The sequence below is a fragment of the Lissotriton vulgaris genome, chromosome 5 (genome assembly GCF_964263255.1).
Source record: "Lissotriton vulgaris chromosome 5, aLisVul1.2, whole genome shotgun sequence".
Lineage (NCBI taxonomy): Eukaryota > Metazoa > Chordata > Amphibia > Caudata > Salamandridae > Lissotriton > Lissotriton vulgaris.
Genome location: NC_141693.1, coordinates 536,674,435 through 536,688,300, shown reverse-complemented (window position 1 = coordinate 536,688,300; position 13,866 = coordinate 536,674,435). Strand labels below are relative to the sequence as shown.

At 49.2% G+C, this 13,866-nt stretch overlaps 1 protein-coding gene across 1 annotated transcript in view; it reads left to right on the top strand.

The window, feature by feature from the left end:
* Window positions 1-13,866, top strand: part of KIF20B (kinesin family member 20B) — an 870,233-nt gene that overhangs the window by 295,186 nt on the left and 561,181 nt on the right. The window lies entirely within an intron of this gene.

The following is a 13,866-nucleotide window of genomic DNA, read 5'->3' as shown; positions in this document are numbered from 1 at the left end:
ATTTGTGGCGTGTTCCAATGGGGTCTCTACTTTGAGGTAATAAAGGAATAAGTTAAAGTAAACAAAGGGTAAAATGTCTTGTTTACTCTTTAACCTCATGAACAGCTTAAGAAACCTTTGTGTACTTTCCGAGATCAAAGTTCCCCTTTGTTTAACAAACATCCTACCTGTGACGACAGTATTTGGTTGTAAGACAGACACAGAGTGTTAATGTTAATTAAACCGTTCCTTCCTCTTTTTGCAGATGCTATGGTTCAAACTCTTTCAAGTCTAGCTTTCCCTCCCTTTGCCAAAATTGTCTCCAGGGAATGCCTGGCAGAAGTTTTGAAACTATTAGGGCGATCATGAAGGCAGGCCTCTGATTTTCTTTACTCTGCCTCTTTATCTCCTGTCATGAAAAACAAAGGTTTACACATTCATTTCCATAGAAAAGCATCATGATCGCTACTTGGCCCAGGGGCTCTCTCCTTACTACTGTTTTTGGATGACTGCTGCATTAACCTTCAAATACTAATTTGTCACGGCTGGCCATGTGCTAACTTGAAAGTTCATAGTAAACCTACTTGGGAGTGCGACCACTTAATTCTTTAAGCACAACGTTAAAGATTCTGAGTTTGGCATAAACTGTAGCATAATTTCCTCGATTTTTAAAGTCTGCTCTCTTAGTATTAAATGCAGTATGATTCTGAAAAAAGAATTAAAGGCAAAGACTGCATAATGTGCTGACGGTGGTCACCTAATCCAACATGTGGTGATTAAGGAGATGGCTTTGGCAATCTGGTCCATTCCTTTTAAAAATTAATCACTTTTCCTTTTATGGTTAAAATGCAGGTCTTGTTAGTTTCGTTAGTTGCTACGCATCCTTTTTGCAGTTATTAATTATAATTAGGTTAACCTTTTTTTCAGTTTCTATTTTCTGTGAATGTGGGTAGGGTTTTTCCCAGTGTGCCAGTTTTTTCAAAACTTATAAAAAAAAAACTTTTCAGGGGCTCTGTGAAATCTCATGGGAAAAAATGTTTTTCCACTTATTATAAAGAAATTAGATGTTTATTTAATTCCTTCCCCACTCATTCCTCTTGTCAATTCTCCCTTCCTTCTTTACTGCACCAAATTCCCTTCTCCTTACCTTTCCCTTGAATGCTCTTGCAAGTTGCCTTTCATTATTTCCCTCACCTCCTCGCCCTTCTCATTTCCTAGCACTTAACTTCTATTTCCTGAACTCTAGCCCCATCCCAGATCCAGATTAAGTAATCCTGGATGTGATATGTTAACACCTCAGTAAGATTTGATTGCAGCACCCAAAATGTTTCTGGGAGCATTTAACACACCTTCATGCTGCTCCGGTATTCCGGAAGAAGATAAAATCAACTGTTTATGCACTAATACACTAACTCATGGATTTTTGGAGTTAAATAATGTATGTTTCCATAGGCAGATCAGTTTCAGCAAAACGGGTGCCTATATCTTTTTTGGACCTGTGCATGGTTGCTGAACATGTTTATGATGTAGTCCTTGTCCTTCTACATGAGACAGTGGCTCCTATAGGGATGTTACCATATCATCATAATGTAAAACTAAGAACTGGAGTGTTGTCAGTCGTTTTTAGTGAGGATATGTTTCTAGTGCCATCTTTATACACTGATTTTTTGTTGTCACAACCTTGACTAAAGCAATATGAGGTGAAATATGCTCTCAAAATGTGAGTGAAAGTCTGTCCAGGAATTGAGTGAAAATGAATGACCCACAACAGAACCACTACAGGAAAGTACTTCTATGTAGAGGCTATACTTATACTTAATTGACACCAGATGGCAAAGCTATTAGGTCTTGCCTATGCAAGATGTTTTGACTCCGTTTTTATTTAGCTATGATGTACAGCAGTGGGCTGCTGGACAGCATTGCTGAAAGTGGGAGGAAAAAAGAACTCTACAATGGGGTCAAAAATAGCTGGGTTAGTGCTTTTTTAACTTTAAACTATGCTGTATAACCTGGCAAAAAGGATTGGCAACGCCAAATAGCTCTCCCTTTTCTTTGTTAATGGTTTTTTTTAAAGGCCAAAAGTTAAAAAAAACAAAGTTACCAGGACACCGCCAGTGTTAACCACTTCAAAGCAATTTTATTTATTTATTTTTATCTCAGCCATAAGCTGTGCATTGTGAAGTAAATGTGTGGTAAAGGTATTGCGTGTTAATACCTGCGTTGTAAATGCGGTTTCCCTTAGCCATGACATGTCAAAAACATTATCTGAAAGAAACACATTAGTGATAGATTCCTTACCTCAGAATTACCCCAAGGCATCAGACAGGATCTGGAAAGTTTTCATCCATAGGACCCCTGCATGTCGGAAGGTGGCGTCGTGGTGTCCGAGATGACTTCACGGCAGCTACTTGAGTGCTGCCCTCGCACGCTTACGTCAGTTCTTTCTTTTTCCGCGACAGCAAGCGCAGATCCAGAGAGAGCGGTATCCCAGTTTTTCGAGGCTTTGTTTTTTAAGTCGATTGACTCTTGGTGCCATAGGGACATCCGGTTGTAAGTCCTCGTATGATGTCGGTGACGGACCCTCATCGCGTGTCTCTACTGTCCCCAAGTCGTGCCTTGACTGCTGGGCCATGGCACCGAAGACTTTGCGGGAGTGGTTGCGAAAGTTGCTGGAAGTGCGGCACTCTGCTCCGTGCCGTTCAAGGTCCCTAACCCTTGGGAGTTCGAGGGACTGGTCACGGAGCCACCACCACCATCGTTAGTCTGGATCGAAGTCTTTGCACTCTGGGTCAGGTAAGGCGAAGCATCACAAGAATTCAAAGAAGCGCCATTGCTCTCTGACTTTCCCTCACCCGTCGTGGCTGACTGTGTGAGTGGTGCCACCCCAGCGGCTCTGGCAGATCCTACAGTCGCCGCCTGCCTACCCGCGTTTCCTGGGTCAGTTAGCGACTCCGGCCCAGCTGCAGGAATTTGTCAGCTGGGCCGCCTCTTTGGGCCCCACGAGCCTGACTGGGGGCCCTCGCTCTGCATTGTCTGCAGATCTGGCTCCAGCATCGTTGTCTGCTCTGGCCCTGCGATTAAACCCCCCCCCGGATCCAGGCCCAGATCCCGGTAGACCTCGTGACACCTTCACCGGCACCACCTCCGACGTTGCCATTGTCCCTGGACGACGAAGTCCCTGGTTTTAGCCAGATGTGGACACTGCGCCAGAACGGCGTCGCTCGACTCCAATTCAGACGCCTATGTCCACCCTCCTTATTTTCGGCCTGTTCATCAGCCTTCGGAGCAAGGGGAGGATTGGGAGGGGTCTGAGGACCCTCTCACGGTACAGTGTGAGTTTGACAAGGACTGGGCAGAGGAATTTCGGGATGCCAGTGGTCTTGATAACTCTCCTGACCTTGGCATGCTATCTCCTCCGAACGTGGCTACAGAGGAGGGTGCAAGTTACGCTTTGGTGTTGCGTAGGGCGGCAGAGGCTCTCCAACTCCCTACAGTGGCCGTCAGGACTAACCTGACTGAAGTGCTTCAGCTGGCAGCTACTTCTGCTGAGCCACTGCTGCCTTTTGATGATGCACTTTCAGACTTTTCTTTGGCACCTGGTCCAGGCCCAATACAGGGGCTCCTATGGATAGGAACATGGCCCGACGCCATCGCCCGGCTCCGGGCGATCCAATTTTCCTTTCCTAACACCCCACCTCTGAGAACTTGGTTGTCCAAGCCTCTGTGTCCCCAAGCGCATTCCCTTCCCCACCCCCGGACAGGAAATCCAAGAAACTGGAACAGTTCGGTAAGAAAAAGTTTTCTTCCGCCAGTTCAGGGCTGCGGTCTATGAACACTGTCTGCCTCTTGGGCTGTTATTCCCACTCTGTGTGGGATACAGTGGCCCATATGCTGCCTCAGTGTCCGAAGGAGGCCCGAACAGTGCTCTCTCAAGCTATTGCTGAAGAAAGAGACGCAGATAAGTTCACGATTTGTTGTGGCCTTGACACCGCTGAATCGCTGGGCAATGTGATTTCCACGACAGTGGCGCTCCGTTGCCACGTCTGGTTGAGGACTACTGGTTTCTCTGGGGATGTCCAAAACACCCTAATGGACATGCCCTTTGATGGCGTTCGCCTTTTTGGCAACAAAGCAGACAGTGCATTGGAGCGCTTTAAGGACCCGCGGGCTACGGCTAAATTCTTGGGCCTTTCCACCATGCCCTTCTCCGCCTCCTGCTTTTTCGCTCCTTTCGTGGCCACGGAAGGGGCGCACTGGCACGTTCCCTTCAGAGCCACATACCTGCGCAGCCACAATCTCAGCACTCCCTCGGATAGTGGAACCTGCCGAGGCAGGCCTGGGGGCCAGCGAGCGTGTCAGTCCACCTCCACCCTGGCCACCACTGCCTTCAAACCTTCCTAGTCTGATCTTTCAGGCCCATCAAACACCAGTGGGCGGCAGGAGTCTCTATCACCTCCCCCACTGGTGCACCATCACTTCGGACAGGTGGATTTTACAAATAGCCTGAAGTGGTTACTCACTCCCCTTCGAGGCTACCCCTCCAGCCATGCCACCCCAGTACCACCGCATGTCGGGGGATCAAGTTGCGGCCCTCTTGGCCAAGGGGGCCATCAACCGCGTTCCTGCGCCAGAAGTAGGACGTGGTTGCTACTCCCACTACTTTCTGGTTCCCAAGAAGGACAAGGGCCTGCGTCCTATCTTTGACCTCAGGGACGTCTATCGCTTCTTCCAGAAGGAGAAGTTCAAGATGTTAACTCTGGCTCATGTCTTGTCTGCCCTCAACCCTGGAGACTGGATGGTAGCGTTGGACTTGCAGGATGCATATTTCCACATTCCCGTCCTACCGGCCCAATGGCGTTACCTACGGTTTACGGTAGGCCACAAGCAATTTCAGTTTACCATGCTCCCCTTTGGCCATACCAGCGCCCCTCGGGTGTTCACAAAAGTGATGGTGGTGGTCGCAGCTCATCTGTCCATATCAGGGGTTCCAGTCTTGCTCTATCTCGATGACTGGCTGCTGAAGGTGTGTTAGACCTGGCATCCTCTGCGTGGGCCTCCTTACATTACTCTCCTAGCCCCCCACGTGCACGACCCACTCTTAAGCTAGACGGCCCTGTGCCCCCACAGTAGCCCCGTGCGAGGCCCCCCTGATGTAACCCTGTCCTCTGTCCTCTCCGACCCCTAAAGACCCCGGGGAAGTAATAGACACCCCAGAGTAGCACCCTGATCCCCCGGGTTCATGAAAACTAGCCATAGAGCAGAACGGTAGAAAGCCTAGTTTAGGATTCACCCGTTCCCAGACTCCTGATTCCGTTACCCCCCCCCCCCCCCCCCCCCCAATGCAGGGCCCGAACTAAGGAAACCTGGGCGCCAAACGCCCCATGCCCTGCTGAGAGTAGCGAGCCTCTCCCAAAGAAGATGGTTCGATCACACCTCCTGCCTCCCCCAGGGATGGCCCCACTCCCCGCTGGTTGTCTGGAAACCCGGTGGCAAGACTTCAAAGGGGCAAGACGCCAGCTGGCAGGAAGCCTGCAATCAGCACCGGGTCTTCAGAGACCCGCTTGCGACAGCTCAGAACTTCAAAGGAAAAAGGACTATAACTGGCGGGCCCGTCTGCTTAGAAGGGGGAGTTGATGTTGTTGTCTGAGAAAGCCCTGCTAAACTGTTCGCGGCTCATCCTGTGTTTGATCTGAAGGATATCTCCCCTGGGACCCGGAGCGAGCCCTGCTGACTTGGTCGCGGCTCCACTCACCCCTAAGGACGCTCTGTTTTCCCTGCTTGAGCCCTGCTGACCTGGTCGCAGTTCGAGCCCGACACTGGCACGTACCTATGCCTAGAACGAACGCTGCAGCCCACGGAGTGCGAGCTGTACACCTGGTACGCCCCACACTGAAACCCCCATTGTGTTCCGCGGCTTGAGGAGTGCGAGCCGAGCCAGTGGTACGACACGTACTTGCAGACTAGGAGGATTACAGCAGATCCAGGAGTGTGCGCCGTACACCTGGTACGCCCCGCACTAGAACCCCCATCATGTCCCGTGGCTCGAGGAGTGCGAGCCAAGCCCACGTTACGACACCTACCTGTCGCTTGAGAGGATCGCCGAGACCACAGAGTGCGAGCCGTAAACCTGGTACGCCACGCACTGAAACCACCATTGTGTCCCGCGGCTCGAGGAGTGCGAGCCGAGCCAGCAGTACGACACGTACTTGCCGCTTGAAAGGATCGCTGAGACCACGGAGTGCGAGTCGTACACTTGGTACGCTACGCACGGGAGGTATCAGCATAGCACGCGGCTCGAGGATTGAGAGCCATCCGCTTGGGCACCCCGCTTCTGCCATTCAACAATCACCCCTGTGGCCCCAGGATTGAGAGCCGGCAGCGTCCCGCTACTCTTCACGGCTCAGAAGAACCAAGCCCAACGTTGGGTACCTTGTGCCCGGGTACTGGTGACCCCCTCTCCTATTGGACTGGGAGTTCGGCCAACGCTTCTACCAGAGAACCCCACCGAGCTGTCCCTTAGTTCCCTCGTGCCTGGGAAGTCCCTACCCCCCACCTGATTGTATAGTATATTCTTGGACAGTGCTGGCCTGATTATAATTGTGATATAAAGAACCCTTTATTCGTATAAACTGGTGTAGTGTCCCTTTGTGGTGTGGGGAGACCTTACTGTACACAACAATAAATGCCTAACCCTCCCCTCTGAGGGTCAGACTCTAAGCGCTTGGCAACGTTCCTGGAGGAGGTGGGTCCCTGGGTGGCCAGAGGTAGCTACCCCTGCCATCCAGAGAGCCTCCCCTTCCAACAAGGCGGGCTCGCCCTAGGCAGTCATCTCCCACCTCCAGACTACGGCCGACCTCCTGCAATTGCTGGGGTTCTCCATTAATGTGCCAAAGTCGCACCTGATTCCCTCTCGGAAGCTCATCTTCATCGGAGCGGTTCTGGATACGACTCACTTTCGAGCCTATCCTCCCGAACTGTAAGTGCAGGATTTTCTGGCTAAGATTCCGATCTTTCAGCCTCTATCCTGGGTTTCGGTCAGGATGACCCTGAGGCTGAGGGCCTCGTGGCCTCCTGCATCCTGCTGGTCACTCATGCCAGATGGCATATGTGGGCTCTGCAGTGGGACCTGAAGTTCCAGTGGGCCCAGCATCAGAGGAACCTTTCCGAATACGTCCTGTTCTCGGAGGGTACTGTACTTCAGCTGCAGGGGTGGCTCACGAACCGGCAATGGATCAATGGCAGATCCCTATCAAGGGATACCCAACCGGAGCACACAGTCGTGACAGATGCGTCCCTCCTGGGATGGAGTGGTTACATGGGAGAGGCGGCGATCAGAGGCCTCTGGTCTCCGGCTGAGTCCAAGCTCCAAATCAACTTTCTGGAGCTTCGGGCGATCCGTCTTGTACTGAATGCATTCCTTCCCTCTTTCAAGGGGAGAGTAGTGCAGGTGTTAACAGACAACCACACCGCCATGTGGTACTGCATCAAACCGGGCAGGGCCGGGTAGCAGGCTTTATGTCAGGAGGCTTTGCGTCTCTGGATATGGCTGGAACATTACAGCATTTCCCTGGTGGTTCAACACCCGGCAGGTTCACTGAACGCCAGGGTGGACGAGCTCAGCCGCAGGTGCATGATGGATCAAGAGTGGGGTCATCACTCGGACATGGCACAAGGTCTCTTTCAAAAGTGGGAAGAGCCTTGGTTAGATCTGTTTGCCACCGAAGAGAACTCTCAATGTCAGCAGTTCTGTGCGTTGGAATAACCAAGGCAGCACTCGCTAGGCTACGCTTTTCGTTGCGAGTTGAGTTGTCTGTTGTACACCTTTCTGCCTAAACCACTTCTGCCCAGAGTGCTGAACATCAGGCTCGACCGGGCCCAAGTCATTCTTGTGGCTCCGGGCTGGGCTCGAAGAGTTTGGTATTCAGAACTACTTGGTATGACCATCGATTTCCCCCGATCCGACTGCCTCTTCGTGAGGATCTTCTGTTGCAGCAGCAGGGGACGGTACCCCACCCAAACCTGTCCAGCCTCCACTTCTTTGCGTGGAGATTGAGCTGCAGTAGTTTATTCCTTTCGACTTGCCTCCTGAATTCTGTGATGTCTTTCTAAGTTGGTATGCTCCTGCACGTGGAGCAAATTTGTGGCATGGTGAACGGCAAAGGCTTCAGAAGTCCTATTGTTCCTCCTTTCTTTGGTCCAGCTGGGCTCTGCTCTGGGCACTATCAAGGGCTACCTTTCTGCTATTTCGGCCTTTCTCAGGCTCCCTGATCAGCCTTCTCTTTTCAAGTTCCCTGTTGTAAATAGATTCCTCAAATCGTTACTCCTCTTTTCTCTCTGTTTCCTTTCGTAAGTGGGACTTTAACTTGGTTCTTACATATTGAATGTGGGCACCTTTTGAGCCTCTGCACAACCGTCCTGTTCGGCTCTTAACTTTGAAGACTGCTTTCCTGGTTGCCATCACCTCTGCTAGGAGAGTGAGTGAGCTCCAGGCTCTTTCTTGTAAACCTCCTTTTCTGTCTGTCCTCGGAAAGCTTCCATCCTTTCTGCCAAAGTTTGTCACTGCTTTTCACATCAGGCAGACCATTACTTTGCCAACCTTCTTTCGCCTCTGCATCCTTCCAGAGAGAGAGAGAGAGGCTCCACCGTCTGGACTCAAAACGTGCGCTCTCATTTTACCTCAGTCGCACACAACAGTTCCAGGTGGATGACCATCTCTTTATTGGCTACGTTGGCGCCAAGAAAGGTTTGGCCATACACAAACGGACTATCACCAGATGGTTACTCTTGTGGGCCTCGCTGCACACTTTTGCTGTCCAGGCAATAGTGGTTAGTAAGTCAGTGGAGACTGCTTCTTTGGCCGTTCTGTTCTCCGGGACTTTCTGGTGTGATATTGGTCTGCAGACCCACCACTGGGGTTGGTATTGCTGTGGTATCTATTACAAGGTAAGGAATCTATCACAAACTTGTTTCTTTCAGATGCACAAGTTACCTGCCTTCGGTAACGATATATCTGTAAGAAACATTAGTTAGTGATAGATTCCTTACCCTCTCACCCTTCCTCCCCGTTCTGCGAACTGATTTCTAGTGTTAAGGTCATCTCTTTCAGGGCCCTTGTTTCAATACACCAGTGGTCAGTATCTTGCATGGCTCTACGTTCCTGGCACGGAAAGTCGTGTACATAACTGACATCAGCGCACGAGGGCAGCGTCTAAGTAGCTGCTGCAATGTCATCTCTGCGACCATGACGCCAACAACGGATGCAAAGCTGCACAATGCCACCTTCCGACGCACAGCAGTACTGCTGAAAAACTTTCCAGATCCAGTCTGACACCTGGGAGTAATTCTATGGTAAGGAATCAATCACTAACTAATGTTTCTTACAGATGTATCGTTACCGAAGGTAAGTAATTTGTGTGACAAAGCTAATAGATCTTCGATAGGCGAGTCTTATTGACTTTGTCCATGCTTGTTACAAACTTAACACTGTCTGAGCAAAGATTCCACATCACTAGTAATTGTTTACACCCAGTTACAGCAATATCGAACTCAAAGTAGGCCATCCTCAGCAAATGGCCTTCTACAGCGGGGCAACACTTGTTGCTGCAGTTTTAGTAACTTTGGTCAGTTTGAGATGGAATTTTTTTTTGGATTAATCTGCAAATTATGTATTAGATGGATCATGTAGCAAATGTAGAAAAGCTATGATTTTGCTGGAAATGCTACAGCTGCTAAATTACATTTTCAGTGGCTCTGCCCTTAGCAAACTGCCTACAGATGGTAAGTACAAGGAAGATGACCATTTCTCTGCATTACTCCACGCTTAACCAGAGCCACAAGTTTTCCATGAGGTGATTTGAGCACCCTCCGATCTTATCACACTTCTCACCAACATTTTCCACAAGGAGCTTCCTTCAAAACCACACACACTATCTACCTTTTACAACAAAGTAGCCTTGTGCCGGACCATGTCCAGGATGTGAAGCCATATAGAAATTTTACAATACCATTGTTGCCCACTGTTGTGTGGCACCTACCGGTATGGTTATTTATGTAGAGCTTGCTACTTCTGACAAGGTGTTGAATGCAGATGTGGACAGGTAGCACATTGCGAATAATGCTGATAAAGTGATTATAACTAGGCTGTCCTGGTTTAGGCTTAAACCTATAATAACTGATAAAACCCCACCGAAAGGGAAATAGCCCTCACCAGTGTAAACGTAAAAACACTGAAGAAACACCTGCACAGCCACAAACTAATTGCCATTCAAAGAAATGAAAAGGGGAGTGACAGCCATTTTTATTTCTTCCTGAAGAGGACAATACAATGTAGCTTTGTTATATAAAGGTAGCAGCAAGAAAGACTGGTCTAACTTTTTCTGCTTGAGTTTTGTTTCATGATGTTGCTAAAATATGGTTTCCTTTTCCTTTTTTCAGTTTTGTGGTCTTTGGTTGTAAGATGCACGATTTTGAAGCATGTTTTAGGTCTTCTTTCAATATTTTATAAACTGTAGAGAATCAGGAAATATCAAAATCATATTCGATATTTTGGCTGTGTAATTTGTTTCACGGTGAGGTAAAATGGCTGGATTCATAAGAATCTTTCCCAATATGTACCATCCCATTTACCCATAGAGAATGAGTAAAAATCCTTGAGACATCAGCCCCCTTTTCTAGTGAGTCAGTATTAATAGTAGGTGAACTGCCAAACACCCCAGGCTTTAAACATTCAATGCAAGGTGTAGTGACAAGCATATGTGAAAAGAGTGCTGTCTCCAAGCACCTTGCATAGTGGTGAAAACATTACATCAGACTTTTGGAAAACACGAAATGCAGTGTCACTTGGAATGATGCTGCAAAAGGTTCTTACCAAGTTCAGCAAAGATTGGAGTGACATTTTGTATTTGCAGTGAGCCAGCTATATATATGAAAGTTGTGATGACCTGTTAAACTCAATACCGAGGCTGAAGTGCTTCCCTGTAAGGATCCTTACCACTTTTTAGATGGTATGCTGACTGCATCTTTACAATCTTCAAAGTTAACGAAGAATGCTATTGACTTTTTAGCTCATTCTGGTGCACTGTTTTGTTAAGCGCAGGACCTAAAACGCAAATATTTCTCATTTTGTCCTTTGTGTGGTATCAAAGTAATTCCAACTGTGTTTCTGAGCTGGTGGTTCTCAGTCCTTGGGGCTGTGTATGCTGTATTATCCATGTGGCAACCGTTTACAAAATGTTTGCTGAGTGATGATGCCAATGCCAAGAAATGACAGGCTCTTTGGTTGCATATTGATAGTGATGTGAAAAAAGTACACTCACTGCATTCTTAGATTTGTACAGGAAACCATGACTGCTGTAGTTGATATAAAAAGAAAACTGAGGTCTGAAAACACCCTTGCCTACCAAATGTTAAGCATAATTAGAGTTTGTGAAACCTCTTTGAGAATAGGTTGGGCAACACTTTTAGTGACTTTGGCACTGCAACATGTTCCGTGTTAAAGTGCTTGCCACTTGGTACCCAAAAGGAATTGTTGAGCTATTTAGAAACTTTTATTTTACAGTGTATCGAAAATGGCTTGGTATGATTCATAGAAATGTCCCTTCACCAACCATGGCATTTGAAGTCAATGAAGCCTCACTGTGATTTGCTGCACAAGTTCTAGATCCTTCCGTAAAGGTGAATTTAATTTTCTCCTGAAGTGCTGCTTCATTTTTGACTGCTTCAATGACTCTGAGCAAAACCAAAGGGGATGATGGAAGGAGTGTTGAACATTGCAAGCACTCACCCCCAGTCAACTGATCTGGGTTTAATCCATCATTCTTTAGCTCACTCTGCCACCCCAGTTCAGGCATGGCCATATATAGATCAGTCTGACCCTTTGCCTCATGGGAACAGTCCAGCCCGAACTGCTGTGAGACCGAAACTGGTCCCAGGATGCTTATTTCCGGGTCAGGCTTATTTCTTGGCTTGGCAGTACGGCTGGTCTCCGGGTCAGACTGATTTGCATATGGCCATTTCTGAACTGGGGTGGTGGAGTGAGCTAAAGAATGATGATGGATTAAACCCAGATCAGTTGACTGGGGGTGAGTGCTTTCAATGATAACACTCTGCATATCATCCCCTTTGGTTTTGCTTTGTTCGCCCTAAGATGGCAGTGTATGCCCATACGTAGGTCCCTTGCTTACTTAGCCACTCGATTTAAGACATCCTGGCTGATGAGGGCTGTGAGCTCGAAACCGGTCCCAGGATGCTTGTTTCTGGACCAGGGAAGACCTGGCTTGGCAGTTCGGGCTGGACTTTTCCCAGGAGGCACAGGGTCAGACTGATTTGCATATGGCTATGTCTAAAGAATGATGGATTAAACCCAGATCAGTTCACTGGGGGTGAGTGCTTGCATTGTTCAACACTCCGTCCATCATCCCCTTTGGTTTTGCTTCAATAACTGAGGGCATATATGCCCAAGTTCAACGTATATATTGCAGAACCTGTCCCGGATGATCTCAATCTTCAGGTGTACCAGTAGTGGCATGGGAAGCTATGTCAGTGTCCAGAGCTAGCAAATTGTGTAGTGGCTGTTTTGGTATTGCTCGTCTTAACTGGCAATGTTGAGAGGGTCTTTTCACAGATTAAAGTTTACATGGGAAGAAAAGGTTGAGTGCGCATGACCAAAATCTCACAGAAGAAATATTGTAAGGTGTACTACAATAAGTTTGATTTCTAAAAATCTATTGCGTTCTCATATGCAGTGTACATACACCATGTACTATCAGTGCAAAGCAAGCAATAATAAAAGCTAAACGATCCATAATCACCGGAAAGCACTTTCTTTTTAATGGCACAAAAACATTTAATGTGCGTGTGTGCGTGTGTGTGTGTGTGTGTGCTTGTGTGTCTGTGTGTGTGTGTGTGTGTGTGCTTGTGTGTGTGGGGGGGGTGCTTGTGTGTGGAGGGGCGCTTGTGTGTGGAGGGGTGCTTGTGTGTGGAGGGGTGCTTGTGTGTGGGGGGGTGCTTGTGTGTGGGGGGGTGCTTGTGTGTGGGGGGGTGCTTGTGTGTGGGGGGGTGCTTGTGTGTGGGGGGGTGCTTGTGTGTGGGGGGGTGCTTGTGTGTGGGGGGTGCTTGTGTGTGGGGGGTGCTTGTGTGTGGGGGTGCTTGTGTGTTGGGGGTGCTTGTGTGTTGGGGGGGTGCTTGTGTGTTGGGGGGTGCTTGTGTGTGTGGGGGGGTGCTTGTGTGTGTGGGGGGGTGCTCGTGTGTGTGGGGGGTGCTCGTGAGTGTGGGGGGTGCTTGTGTGTGGGGGGTGCTCGTGTGTGTGTGTGGGGGGTGCTCGTGTGTGTGTGTGGGGGGGTGCTCGTGTGTGTGTGTGTGTGTGGGGGGGTGCTCGTGTGTGTGTGTGTGGGGGGGTGCTAGTGTGTGTGTGTGGGGGGGTGCTTGTGTGTGTGTGCTCGTGTGTGCTAGTGTGTGTGTGTGTGTGTGGGGGGGTGCTAGTGTGTGGGGGGGTGCTTGTGTGTGGGGGGGGTGCTTGTGTGTGGGGGGTGCTTGTGTGTGGGGGGGTGCTTGTGTGTGGGGGGGTGCTTGTGTGTGGGGGGGTGCTCTTAGGTTTGTGTGTGCGAGGGTGCTCATGGGTTTGTATGCGCTCGTGTGTGCTTTTGTGTGTGGGGGAGGGTGCTCGTGTGTGTGTGTGCTCGTGTGTGTGTGCTCGTGTGTGCTAGTGTGTGTGTGTGCTAGTGTGTGTGTGTGCGTGTGGGGGGGTGCTTGTGTGTGGGGGGTGCTTGTGTGTGGGGGGTGCTTGTGTGTGTGGGGGGTGCTTGTGTGTGTGGGGGGTGCTTGTGTGTGTGGGGGGTGCTTGTGTGTGTGGGGGGTGCTTGTGTGGGGGGGGGTGCTTGTGTGGGGGGG